Consider the following 14,146-nt stretch of genomic DNA (forward strand, 5'->3'; position numbering starts at 1 on the left):
CCAAAACCTCAACTATTTATAGGGGGAGGGGAGGGGCTGCGCCCCCATCTAGGGTTCCCCCCAAAGGGGTGCGGCCAGCCCTAGATGGGCTTGGGGGGCGGCCAAAGGGGGGGGGAGAGGGGGGCGCCCCACTAGATGGGCCTTAGGCCCATCTGAGCCTAGGGTTTCCCCCTTCCCCCCTTTCCTGCGCCCAGGGCCTCTTGTGGGGGGGCGCACCAGCCCACCTGGGGCTGGTCCCCTCCCACACTTGGCCCACGCAGCCCTCTGGGGCCGGTGGCCCCACCTGGTGGACCCCCGGGACCCTCCCGGTGGTCCCGGTACATTACCGATAGCACCCGAAACCTTTCTAGTGACCAAAACAGGACTTCCCATACATAAATCTTTACCTCCGGACCATTCCAGAATTCCTCGTGACGTCCGGGATCTCATCCGAGACTCCGAACAACATTCGGTAACCACATACAAACTTCCTTTATAACCCTAGCGTCATCGAACCTTAAGTGTGTAGACCCTACGGGTTCGGGAACCATGCAGACATGACCGAGACGTTCTCCGGCCAATAACCAACAGCGGGATCTAGATACCCATGTTGGCTCCCACATGTTCCACGATGATCTCATCGGATGAACCACGATGTCGGGGATTCAATCAATCCTGTATTCAATTCCCTTTGTCTATCGGTATGTTACTTGCCCGAGATTCGATCGTCGGTATCCCGATACCTTGTTCAATCTCGTTACCGGCAAGTCTCTTTACTCGTTCCATAACTCACATCATCCCGTGATCAACTCCTTGGTCACATTGTGCACATTATGATGATGTCCTACCGAGTGGGCCCAGAGATACCTCTCCGTTTACACGGAGTGACAAATCCCAGTCTCGATTCGTGCCAACCCAACAGACACTTTCGGAGATACCTGTAGTGCACCTTTATAGCCACCCAGTTACGTTGTGACGTTTGGTACACCCAAAGCATTCCTACGGTATCCGGGAGTTGCACAATCTCATGGTCTAAGGAAATGATACTTGACATTAGAAAAGCTCTGAGCAAACGAACTACACGATCTTGTGCTAGGCTTAGGATTGGGTCTTGTCCATCACATCATTCTCCTAATGATGTAATCCTGTTATCAACGACATCCAATGTCCATGGTTAGGAAACCGTAACCATCTATTGATCAACGAGCTAGTCAACTAGAGGCTTACTAGGGACATGGTGTTGTCTATGTATCCACACATGTATCTGAGTTTCCTATCAATACAATTCTAGCATGGATAATAAACGATTATCATGAACAAGGAAATATAATAATAACCAATTTATTATTGCCTCTAGGGCATATTTCCAACAGTCTCCCACTTACACTAGAGTCAATAATCTAGTTCACATCACCATGTGATTAACACTCACAGGTCACATCACCATGTGACCAACATCCAAAGAGTTTACTAGAGTCAACAATCTAGTTCACATCACTATGTGATTAACACTCAATGAGTTCTGGTTTGATCATGTTATGCTTGTGAGAGAGGTTATTAGTCAACGGGTCTGAACCTTTCAGATCCGTGTGTGCTTTACGAATATCTATGGCATCTTGTGGATGCTACCACGTGCTACTTGGAGCCATTTCAAATAATTGCTCTACTATACGAATCCGGTTTACTACTCAGAGTCATCCGGATTAGTGTCAAAGTTCGCATCGACGTAACCCTTTACGACGAACTCCTTTTCACCTCCATAATCGAGAAAATTCCTTAGTCCACTAGATACTAAGGATAAGTTCGACCGCTGTCATGTGATCCATTCCCGGATCACTATTGTACCCCTTGACCAACTCATGGCAAGGCACACTTCATGTGCGGTACACAGCATAGCATACTGTAGAGCCTACGTCTAAAGCATAGGGGACGACCTTCGTCCTTTCTCTCTCTTCTGCTAGGGTCAGGTCTTGAGTCTTACTCAATACTCACACCTTGTAACACAGCCAAGAACTCCTTCTTTCCTGATCTATTTTGAACTCTTTCAAAATCATGTCAAAGTGTGTGTTCTTTGAAAGTATCATCAGGCGTCTTGATCTATCTCTATAGATCTTGATGCCCAATATGTAAGCAGCTCTATCCAGGTCTTCCTTTGAAAAACTCCTTTCAAACAACCCTTTATGCTTTCCAGAAATTTTACATCATTTCGGATCAACAATATGTCATTCACATATACTTATCAGAAATGTTGTAGCGCTCCCACTCACTTTATTGTAAATACAAGTTTCTAACAAACTTTGTATAAACCCAAAAACTTTGATCACTCCATCAAAGCGTATATTCTGAATCCGAGATGCTTGCTCTAGTCCATGGAAGGATCGCTGGAGCTAGCATACCTTTTAGCATCCTTAGGATCGACAAAACCTTTCTGATTGTATCACATACAACCTTTCCTGACGAAAACTAGTAAGGAAACTTGTTTTGACATCCATCTGCCAAATTTCATAAATGCAGCTAATGCTAACATGATTCCGACGGACTTAAGCATCGCTACGGAAGAGAAAATCTCATCGTAGTCAACTCCTTGAACTTGTGAAAAGTCTCTTTGCCACAAGTCGAGCTTCATAGACGGTAACATTACCGTCCATGTCCGTCTTCTTCTTAAAGATCCATTTACCTTAACAGCCTTATGACCATCAAGTAGTTCTCTCAAAGTCTATACTTTGTTTTCATACATGGATCCTCTCGGATTTTATGGCCTCGAGCCATTCGTCGGAATCCGGGCCCACCATCGCTTCTCCATAGCTCGTAGGTTCATCGTTGTCCAACAACATGACTTCCAAGATAGGATTACGCATTACTCTGAAGTAGTACGCATCCTCGTCGTCCTACGAGGTTTGGTAGTGACTTGATCCGAAGTTCCATGATCACTATCATAAGCTTCCACTTCAATTGGTGTAGGTGCCACAGGAACAACTTCCTGTGCCCTGCTACACATTAGTTGAAGTGACGGTTTAATAACCCTATCAAGTCTCCACCATCCTCCCACTCAATTCTTTCGATAGAAACTTTTCCTCGAGAAAGGACTTGTTTCTAGAAGCAATTACTTTTGCTTCCAGATCTGAAATAGGAGGTATACCCAACTGTTTTGGGTATTCTATGAAGATGCACTTATCCGCTTTGGGTTCGAGCTTATCAGCCTGAGACTTTTTCACATAAGCAGCCCCAAACTTTTAAGAAACGACAACTTAGGTTTCTCTAAACGGTGTCGTCTCAACGGAATTGTGTGGTGCCCCTTTTAAAGTGAATGCGGTTATCTCTAATGCCTAACCCATAAACGATAGTGGTAATTCGATAAGAAACATCATGGTATGCACCATATCCAATAGGGTGCAGTTATGATGTTCGGACACACCATCACACTATGGTGTTCCAGGCGGTATTAATTGTGAAACACTTTCCACAATGTCTTAATTGTGTGCCAAACTCATAACTCAGATACTCATCTCTATGATCATATCACAGACATTTTATCCTCTTGTCACGACGATCTTCAACTTCACTCCAAAATTACTTAAACCTTTCAATAATTCAGACTTGTGTTTCATCAAGTAAATACACTCAGCATCTACTCAAATCATCTGTGAAGTAAGAACATAACGATATCCACTGCATGCCTCAGCACTCATTGGACTGCACACATCAAAATGTATTACATCCAACAAGTTGCTCTCTTGTTCCATCTTACTGAAAACGAGGCTTTTCAGTCATTTTGCCCATGTGGTATGATTTGCATGTCTCAAGTGATTCAAAATCAAGTGAGTCCAAACGATCCATCTGCATGGAGTTTCTTCATGCATATATACCAATAGACATGGTTCGCATGTCTCAATCTTTTCAAAAACGAGTGAGTCCAAAGATCCATCTACATGAAGCTTCTTCATGCGTTCTATACCAATATGACTCAAATGGCAGTGCCACAAGTATGTGGTACTATCATTACTATTTTATATCTTTTGGCACGAACATGTGTATCACTGCGATCGAGATTCATTTTAGGTGCAAGACCATTGAAGGTATTATTCAAATAAACAGAGTAACCATTATTCTCCTTAAATGAATAACCGTATTGCGATAAACATAATCCAATCACGTTCAACGCAAACACCAAATCTCGATAGTAGAGGGAGCATGCGATGCTTGATCACATCAACATTGGAAACACTTCCAACACACATCGTCATCTCACCTTTATCCAGTCTCCATTTATTTCGCAGCTTTTGTTTCGAGTTACTAACACTTAGCAACCGAACCGGTATCTAATACCCTGGTGCTGCTAGGAGTACTAGTAAAGTACACATTCATATAATGTATATCCAATATACTTCTGTCGACCTTGCCTGCCTTCTCATCTACCAAGTATCTAAGGTAGTTCCGCTTCAGTGACCGTTCCCCTCATTACAGAAGCACTTCGTCTCGGGTTTGGGTTCAACCTTGGGATTCTTCACTAGAGCAGCAAATGATTTGCTGTTTCATGAAGTATCCCTTTTGCCCTTGCCCTTCTAGAAACTAGTGGTTTTACTAACCATTAACAATTGATGCTCCTTCTTGATTTCTACTTTCACGGTGTCAAACATCGCGAATAGCTCAAGGATCATCATATCTATCCCTGATATGTTATAGTTCATCACGAAGCTCTAATAGCTTGGTGGCAGTGACTATGGAGAACCATCACTATCTCATCTGGAAGATTAACTCCCACTCGATTCAAGTGATTGTGGTACTCAGACAATCTGAGCACATGCTCAATGATTGAGCTTTTCTCCCTTAGTTTGCAGGCTTAAGAAACTTGTCAGAGGTATCATACCTCTTGACGTGGGCACTAGTCTGAAATCCCAATTTCAGTCTTCGGAACATCTCATATGTTATGCGACGTTTCAAAACGACTTTGTCGCCACAATTTTAAACCGTTAGCATCACACACTGAACTATCACGTAGTCATCAAAACGTGTATGTCAGATGTTTCGTAACATCTACATACAACGCTCGAGGTTCAGCACACCGAGCGGTGCATTAAGGACGTAAGACTTCTGTGCAGTAATGAGGACAATCCTCAGTTCACGGACCCAGTCCGCATAATTGCTACTATCAACTTTCAACTATATTTTCTCTAGGAACATATCTTAAACAGTAGAACTAAAGCGTAAGCTATGACATAATTTGCAAAGACCTTTTGATTATGTTCATGATAATTAAGTTCATCTGATTATTTAATGAACTCCCACTCAGATAGACATCCCTCTAGTCATCTAAGTGATACATGATCTGAGTCAAACTAGGCCGTGTCCGATCATCACGTGAGACGTACTAGTCATCATCGGTGAACATCTCCATGTTGATCGTATCTACTATACGACTCATGTTCGACCTTTCGGTCTCTTGTGTTCCGAGGCCATGTCTGTACATGCTAGGCTCGTCAAGTCAACCTAAGTGTTTCGCATGTGTTCCGAGGCCATGTCTGTACATGCTAGGCTCGTCAACACCAGTTGTATTCGAACGTTAGAATCTATCACACCCGATCATCACGTGGTGCTTCGAAACAATGAACCTTCGCAACGGTGCACAGTTAGGGGGAACACGTCTCTTGAAATTTTAGTGAGGGATCATCTTATTTATGCTACCGTCGTTCTAAGCAAATAAGATGTAAACATGATAAACATCACATGCAGATCATAAAGTGACGTGATATGGCCAATATCATCTTGCGCCTTTTGATCTCCATCTTCGAGGCGCGGCATGATCACCTTCGTCACCGGCATGACACCATGATCTCCATCATCGTGTCTTCATGAAGTTGTCTCGCGAACTATTACTTCTACTACTATGGCTAACGGTTAGCAATAAAGTAAAGTAATTACATTGCTGTTTCATGAAGTATCCCTTTTGCCCTTGCCCTTCTAGAAACTAGTGGTTTTACTAACCATTAACAATTGATGCTCCTTCTTGATTTCTACTTTCACGGTGTCAAACATCGCAAATAGCTCAAGGATCATCATATCTATCCCTGATATGTTATAGTTCATCACGAAGCTCTAATAGCTTGGTGGCAGTGACTATGGAGAACCATCACTATCTCATCTGGAAGATTAACTCCCACTCGATTCAAGTGATTGTGGTACTCAGACAATCTGAGCACATGCTCAACGATTGAGCTTTTCTCCCTTAGTTTGCAGGCTTAAGAAACTTGTCAGAGGTCTCATACCTCTTGACGTGGGCACTAGTCCGAAATCCCAATTTCAGTCTTCGGAACATCTCATATGTTCTGCGGTGTTTCAAAAAACGTCTCTGGTGCCACAATTCTAAACCGTTAGCATTACGCACTGAACTATCACGTAGTCATCAAAAACGTGTATGTCAGATGTTTCGTAACATCTACAGACGACGCTGAGGTTCAGCACACCGAGCGGTGCATTAAGGACATAAGCCTTCTGTGCAGCAATGAGGACAATCCTCAGTTTACGGACCCAGTCCGCATAATTGCTACTACCAATTTTCAACTAAATTTTCTCTAGGAAAATATCTTAACCAGTAGAACTAAAGCGCAAGCTATGACATAATTTGCAAAGACCTTCTGACTATGTTCATGATAATTAAGTTCATCTGATTAATGAACTCCCACTCAGATAGACATCCCTCTAGTCATCTAAGTGATACATGATCCGAGTCAAACTAGGCCGTGTCCGATCATCACGTGAGACGGACTAGTCATCATCGGTGAACATCTCCATGTTGATCGCATCTACTATACGACTCATGTTCGACCTTTCGGTCTCTTGTGCTCCGAGGCCATGTCTGTACATGCTAGGCTCGTCAAGTCAACCTAAGTGTTTTGCTTGTGTTCCGAGGCCTTGTCTGTACATGCTAGGCTCGTCAACACCCGTTGTATTCGAACGTTAGAATCTATCACACCCGATCATCACGTGGTGCTTCGAAACAATGAACCTTCGCAACGGTGCACAGTTAGGGGGAACACTTTCTTGAAATTATTACAAGGGATCATCTTACTTACTACCGTCGTTCTAAGCAAATAAGATGCATAACATGATAAACATCACATGCAATCAAATAGTGACATGATATGGCCAATATCATTTTGCTCCTTTGATCTCCATCTTCGGGGCACCATGATCATCTTTGTCACCGGCATGACACCATGATCTCCATCATCATGATCTCCATCATTGTGTCTTCATGAAGTTATCACGCCAATGATTACTTCTACTTCTATGGCTAACGCGCTTAGCAATAAAGTAAAGTAATTTACATGGCGTTATTCAATGACACGCAGGTCATACAAAAAAAATAGACAACTCCTATGGCTCCTGCCGGTTGTCATACTCATCGACATGCAAGTCGTGATTCCTATTACAAGAATATGATCAATCTCATACATCACATATATCATTCATCACATCTTCTGGCCATATCACATCACATAGCACATGCTGCAAAAACAAGTTAGACGTCCTCTAATTGTTGTTGCAAGTTTTTACGTGGCTTGTATAGGTTTCTAGCAAGAACGTTTCTTACCTACGTAAAACCACAACGTGATATGCCAATTTCTATTTACCCTTCATAAGGACCCTTTTCATCGAATCCGTTCCGACTAAAGTGGGAGAGACAGACACCCGCTAGCCACCTTATGCAACTAGTGCATGTCAGTCGGTGGAACCTGTCTCACGTAAGCGTACGTGTAAGGTCGGTCCGGGCCGCTTCATCCCACAATGCCGCCGAAACAAGATAAGACTAGTAGCGGCAAGAAGAATTGGCAACATCAACGCCCACAACTACTTTGTGTTCTACTCGTGCATAGAAACTACGCATAGACCTAGCTCATGATGCCACTATTGGGGAACGTAGCAGAAATTCAAAATTTTCTACGCATCACCAAGATCAATCTATGGAGTAATCTAGCAACGAGGGGAAGGGGAGTGCATCTACATACCATTGTAGATCGCGATGCGGAAGCGTTGCAAGAACGCGGATGAGGGAGTCGTACTCGTAGCGATTCAGATCGCGGTTGATTCCGATCTAAGCACCGAAGAACGGTGCCTCCGCGTTCAACACACGTGCAGCCCGGTGACGTCTCCCACGCCTTGATCCAGCAAGGAGAGAGGGAGAGGTTGGGGAAGACTCCATCCAGCAACAGCACGACGGCGTGGTGGTGATGGAGGAGTGTGGCAATCCTGCAGGGCTTCGCCAAGCACCGCGGGAGAGGAGGAGGAAGAGGGGTAGGGCTGCGCCATGAGGGAGATCTGTTCTCCTCTGTATGGCAGCCCCAAAACCTCAACTATTTATAGGGGGAGGGGAGGGGCTGCGCCCCCATCTAGGGTTCCCCCCAAAGGGGTGCGGCCAGCCCTAGATGGGGCTTGGGGGTGGCCAAAGGGGGGGAGAGAGGGGGGCGCCCCACTAGATGGGCCTTAGGCCCATCTGAGCCTAGGGTTTCCCCCTTCCCCCCTTTCCTGCGCCCTGGGCCTCTTGTGGGGGGGCGCACCAGCCCACCTGGGGCTGGTCCCCTCCCACACTTGGCCCACGCAGCCCTCTGGGGCCGGTGGCCCCACCTGGTGGACCCCCGGGACCCTCCCGGTGGTCCCGGTACATTACCGATAGCACCCGAAACCTTTCCGGTGACCAAAATAAGACTTCCCATATATAAATCTTTACCTCCAGACCATTCCGGAACTCCTCGTGACGTCTGGGATGTCATCCAGGACTCCGAACAACATTCGGTAACCACATACAAACTTCCTTTATAACCCTAGCGTCATCGAACCTTAAGTGTGTAGACCCTACGGATTCGGGAACCATGCAGACATGACCGAGACGTTCTCCGGCCAATAACCAACAGCGGGATCTGGATACCCATGTTGGCTCCCACATGTTCCACGATGATCTCATCGGATGAACCACGATGTCGGGGATTCAATCAATCCCGTATTCAATTCCCTTTGTCTATCGGTATGTTACTTGCCCGAGATTCGATCATCGGTATCCCGATACCTTGTTCAATCTCGTTACCGGCATGTCTCTTTACTCGTTCCGTAACTCACATCATCCCGTGATCAACTCCTTGGTCACATTGTGCACATTATGATGATGTCCTACCGAGTGGGCCCAGAGATACCTCTCCGTTTACACGGAGTGACAAATCCCAGTCTCGATTCGTGCCAACCCAACAGACACTTTCGGAGATACCTGTAGTGCACCTTTATAGCCACCCAGTTACGTTGTGACGTTTGGTACACCCAAAGCATTCCTACGATATCTGGGAGTTGCACAATCTCATGGTCTAAGGAAATGATACTTGACATTAGAAAAGCTCTGAGCAAACGAACTACACGATCTTGTGCTAGGCTTAGGATTGGGTCTTGTCCATCACATCATTCTCCTAATGATGTGATCCCGTTATCAAAGACATCCAATGTCCATGGTCAGGAAACCGTAACCATCTATTGATCAACGAGCTAGTCAACTAGAGGCTTACTAGGGACACGGTGTTGTCTATGTATCCACACATGTATCTGAGTTTCCTATCAATACAATTCTAGCATGGATAATAAACGATTATCATGAACAAGGAAATATAATAATAACCAGTTTATTATTGCCTCTAGGGCATATTTCCAACAAAAGAGACACGGGATTTATACTGGTTCGGGCCACTGTTGTGGTGTAATACCCTACTCTAGTGTAGTGGTGGTGGATTGCCTCTTGGGCTGATGATGAACAGTACAGAGGGAAGAACAGCCTCCTAAGGTTGAGGTGTTCTTGTGCTTGGTGACTTAGCGGGTGAGAGCTGGATGAACTGCTCGATGCCCCTACTGTGGTAGCTAGCTCTACTTATATAGGCCCTGGTCCTCTTCCCAAATGTTGAGCGGGAAGGGATCCAACAACGGCGGGCAAATTTGAAGGGGGATAGCTAGTACAAGCTATCCTGACAAAAGTGGTCTTCGCCTGCGAAAGGCTCTGGTGGTGACGCCGTCTTGGGCTCCACGATGACCTCTGTCTTGCCGTCCTCCTAGTCTTGGTCTCGTTGCACCGATATAGCAACCTTTGCCTGATGCCTCGGTACTCCTCGGCTGCGCTGGCCTCCTTAGCACCAAAGAGGAAATAAGGACGCTGCGCACGCTCGCGCCCCCCTGGCGCCTGCCTGGTGTCGATCGTCATGGCTCACATCACGAGAGCCTCGTGAGGTTCGCCCCGCCTTGATATCTCCGCTCCTCGTGAGCCTGCCTGACTAGGCCACTCCTAAGGAGGTCTTGCATCGTCCGCCTCGCGAGGGTCTTGGATGCCTTGTTGATGAAGATGGGCCGTACGGCCTGCTGGCTTAGCCATGCCATGGGCCGCAGGCAGGCAAGTCTTGGGACCCCCATTCCCAGGACGCCGACAGTAGCCCCTAGGCCCAAGGTGCGCTCGGGCCTGGCTTCGCGGCGAAGCCAAGGGTCAAGTTCGGAGCACCGCGGGCCCCAAAAGCCTGCGTCCTCGGTTGACGCGTGGCGGTTGATTGGACGTGGGCGTCTTCGCTTCCCCATGCTGCCTTTGAATCCGCCTAGCTATGCGGCCCCTGCGACCTACACAGTTATTCTCCCTTCGCCCACGCCTGGCTCTTCCATCTTCCTACTTCCTCGAGGTCCTGCTCTGCTCTGCCAATCCGTCTTACGCTTCGCCTGCTTCATCGCCATGGCGCTGAAACAAGCTGAAAAGGGGAAGAAACCCCTGTCGTTGCCAACTGCGCCTCCGTCTTTTGAGCCGGCGCTCGGCCGGCCTCAGGTGCTCAACGACGAGGCCATGGACAAGGTACGCCCCATGCTTGCCTCCAGCTTCAACGAGTGGGGAGAGATGATGGCTTGGCCCGTGTCCCGCACTCGCATGGATCGGGCAGCCACTGAGGTCCCGATCTTCATTGATGCCCTCTGGGCTGGCTTGATTCCTCCCTTCTCCACCTTCTTCAACGCGGTGCTCGAGCATTACCAGATCCACATGCTTCATCTCGACCCTCAATCTGTGACCCTTCTTGCCGTCTTCCCCTTCTTGTGCGAGGCCATGGTGGGCATCGCTCCTTCTATGGCCCTGCTTCGCCATTTCTTCTCCTTGCATCTGACCGGTCCCCGACAGAGCTCAGGGTGCGTGGGCTTCCCGGCCATGGCCGCGACTGCGGGCGTGGGGATTCACTTCGAACTTCCTCCATCCACGAGTAAGTTCCGCACACGATGGGTGTTTATTGATGCCGGCGTGCTCAGCCCTCTGCTCCAACTTCCGGCGGGGCCCGCTGTTCCAAACTCCTGCTGGGCCACCAGAGGCTCTCGAGCCCTCGCCTTGCTCTTGTCTAGGCCAGGCTGAGGCTGCTGAAGGACCGTGGCGTGACCGCGCCTATGGTGGTGAAGGAGTTCGTCAAGCGTCGGGTTGCTCCGCTTCAGCACCACTCTCGCCCAATGTGGACCTTGCTCAACAGTCAAGACCACATGAGGTTCCAGGAGTCTGGGCTCCCTCTCGGGACGCGGCAGACAGTGCTCAAGGTCTTGACGGGTGTCCCTTTGCCGGCCGAAATGCCTGGGAAGAATTTCCTGATGTATCGCTACAAGAACAAGGATGAGTTTGCAGCGGCCGATCGGTCTGGTGGGGCCCCATGAGAACCCCATCGTCCTGGTTCCCTTTCTTGCCGCTGGTGCCGAGCTCACCCCAAGTGGGGATGCAGGAGGGCGAGCTCTGACGGAGGCTGGTGGCCCAAGTGCTGAGGAGCACATGCTAAGTGGTGATCCTGGGGCGTCATCCTCGGGAGCTTGCGACCCCCTTCTTGAAACGCCGATCGCTGAGGAGACGCAGCGTGCGGCTCCCGAGGCTAAGGCCCCGAAAGCCTCGGGAGTTGGTGGTGAGGCGCCGCCCGGCTGTTTGCCGCATCCGGGCACCCCTGAAGTTGTCTCTCCAAGCTCTTCGCCCCGTGCAGGCCGCCACGTCCAGCGATACGGCCGGCCCTGCATTGATTTCGCGGAGCTCCGCAAGAGGAGAGGATCCCTGAGCGGCAACAACATCTTTGGACCGCTGAAGTGGAGGAAGTACATCGCTGTTGACATGTAAGCATCGTATCGCTGTGGCTCCTTGTGTGCTGTTTTCCATCTCCTGACGTCAGTTCTTCAGGGCTCCTTCCGTCGAGGCGGATGCGCCTCCTGAGAAATGGCCTCCTCCTTCCTCGACTCCCCCATCGGCCTTGAGCATTCCTAGTCTGCTTACCACCCCTGGAGCAGGGTCGGTTGGGGGAGCATCTCCGCCTTCATGGCGCGCTGAGCCTGCGGCTCGGTCACTCCTCCCCCACGGTCTGGCGTGGAGCCTGGCGGGCATGCCCAAGACCCCTCCTTTGCTCATGACAGCAGCTGGTTGGCTTTGATCTTCGGCTCCTCTTCATGCAGCGTGCCCCGATCGGCTCGGGCTTCTCGCGAGGACTGGCTGACGTCGGGTGCAGCGTCAGCCCCCAGCCCCCTGCCGGGAGGTGGTGCGCCACTTGGCGCCCCGCCCGATGCCCCGGAGGTGGAGGACGAGGTGGGCCGAGCGTTCGAGCTCGAGCACGGGCGGAGCATAGTTCGTCACGAGCTCTTCCAGGAGGCGATGGGCGCGATGAGTCGACTGGGTGAAGAGCTCGCTGGTGTCGACTCGCGCCTTGAGGCTAAAGGTCTCCGGCTGGTGGAGGAGCGGCGCAAGCTGAAGGTGGCCATCAACCTCGGTCGCTATCAGCGCGACCTTGAGAATGCGAAGGCCGAGGCGTCACTCAAGATCGCCCATGAAGCCCGCTCGCGAGCCTTGGAAGAGGCTCGCGAGGCTGACCGTCGTCACGAGGCTGCGGAGAAGCACGCGTGGCAGCTCCAGGCCTGGAGCGTGTCCCTTGAGCAGCAGGTGGAGGCGCGCAGGGCCGCTCTTGCATCGCTGAGGGGGACGCCCGTGGAGGAAGAGGAGGTCCGGAAGCATGACGACGCGCTGGCCCTGGAAGCCGTGGAGCACAGCCTCAAGCTCGAGCAACTGGAGACAAGGGAGCGTCAAGTTGCTCAAGCAGAAGATGCCGTCGGGGCTCGCGAGGCCAGAGTCGGGGAGGAGGTCAATTGCCGGGTGGCCGAGGTTCGCGCAGACCTGGAGGGTAGGTATGACCTGGAGCTGAAGCTCGCGGGTACGGAGGATGCGGGTAGGGCCGCTGCCCTCAGACCCAGGTTGGATGAGGCTGAGAGGCGCGCGGAATCCACGGTCGCCGCCCTGGTTACGGCGCAGGCGGACTTGGCCTCCGCCCGCGCTGAGCTGCGTTCCCTTTGGAGGCGGGTTGATGACGTTGAGGCCGTCGCACGGCAAAACACGGAGGAAGTGCTCCAACGACGAACGCTGGAGCGCCAGCATGCCCCTATGCTTAGGATCTCCGGAACAGGGCCAATATCGCCCTGGGCCATATTTGCGATGTGGGGGCGCCGGCCCCTCACTCGAATGATTATGCCAGCCACCTGACCTTCTTCACCGAGGTGGTGACGCGCCTGGAGGCTCGATCTGCCAGAGCTCGCCAGCTTGTGGAGGAAAGGGGTCGTGGCCTGCTTGAGCGCGCTTTCTCCCATGTCTTCAGCCACCTCCTGAATGCCGACCCCAACTTTGATTTCGATGCCGCCATCGCCCCCGTACCCACGGCTGTCCGGGGCAACCTGGCGCATTGGGTTGAGGACAATGTGGATGCGTTGGTCAAGGCCTTCACCTCGGAGGACGACGCGGTGGTGGTCGCCGCAGACAAAGGCGACGTGGTTGACGACGGCGACGGGGGCGTCACCGATGGCGGCGACGATGCCGACAAAGACGATGACGACGCGAGTGACGCGTCCGCGGGTGATGCAGCGAGCGACATTTCCGGCTGACCCCATGTTCTCCTGTCGTTTCATCCTGCACACAAAACTCGGGCATGGCCCTTGGAAAACTTGTAAGAGCATTTTGAGAGGGGAGCCCCTCATGTAAGCAAATTGCAGTTTTACTTTCCTATGCGGTGTGAGTTTGTGTCCTCGCGGACTCGTGAATCCAGGTGCGAGTTTTCTATCATGGTTTACCTTAGTCAGCGCTAGCTTTGAGCTGGGTCGCGAGGCGTCGAGTTTC

This window comes from Aegilops tauschii, chromosome 7 (genome assembly GCF_002575655.3).
Source record: "Aegilops tauschii subsp. strangulata cultivar AL8/78 chromosome 7, Aet v6.0, whole genome shotgun sequence".
NCBI classification, from domain to species: domain Eukaryota; kingdom Viridiplantae; phylum Streptophyta; class Magnoliopsida; order Poales; family Poaceae; genus Aegilops; species Aegilops tauschii.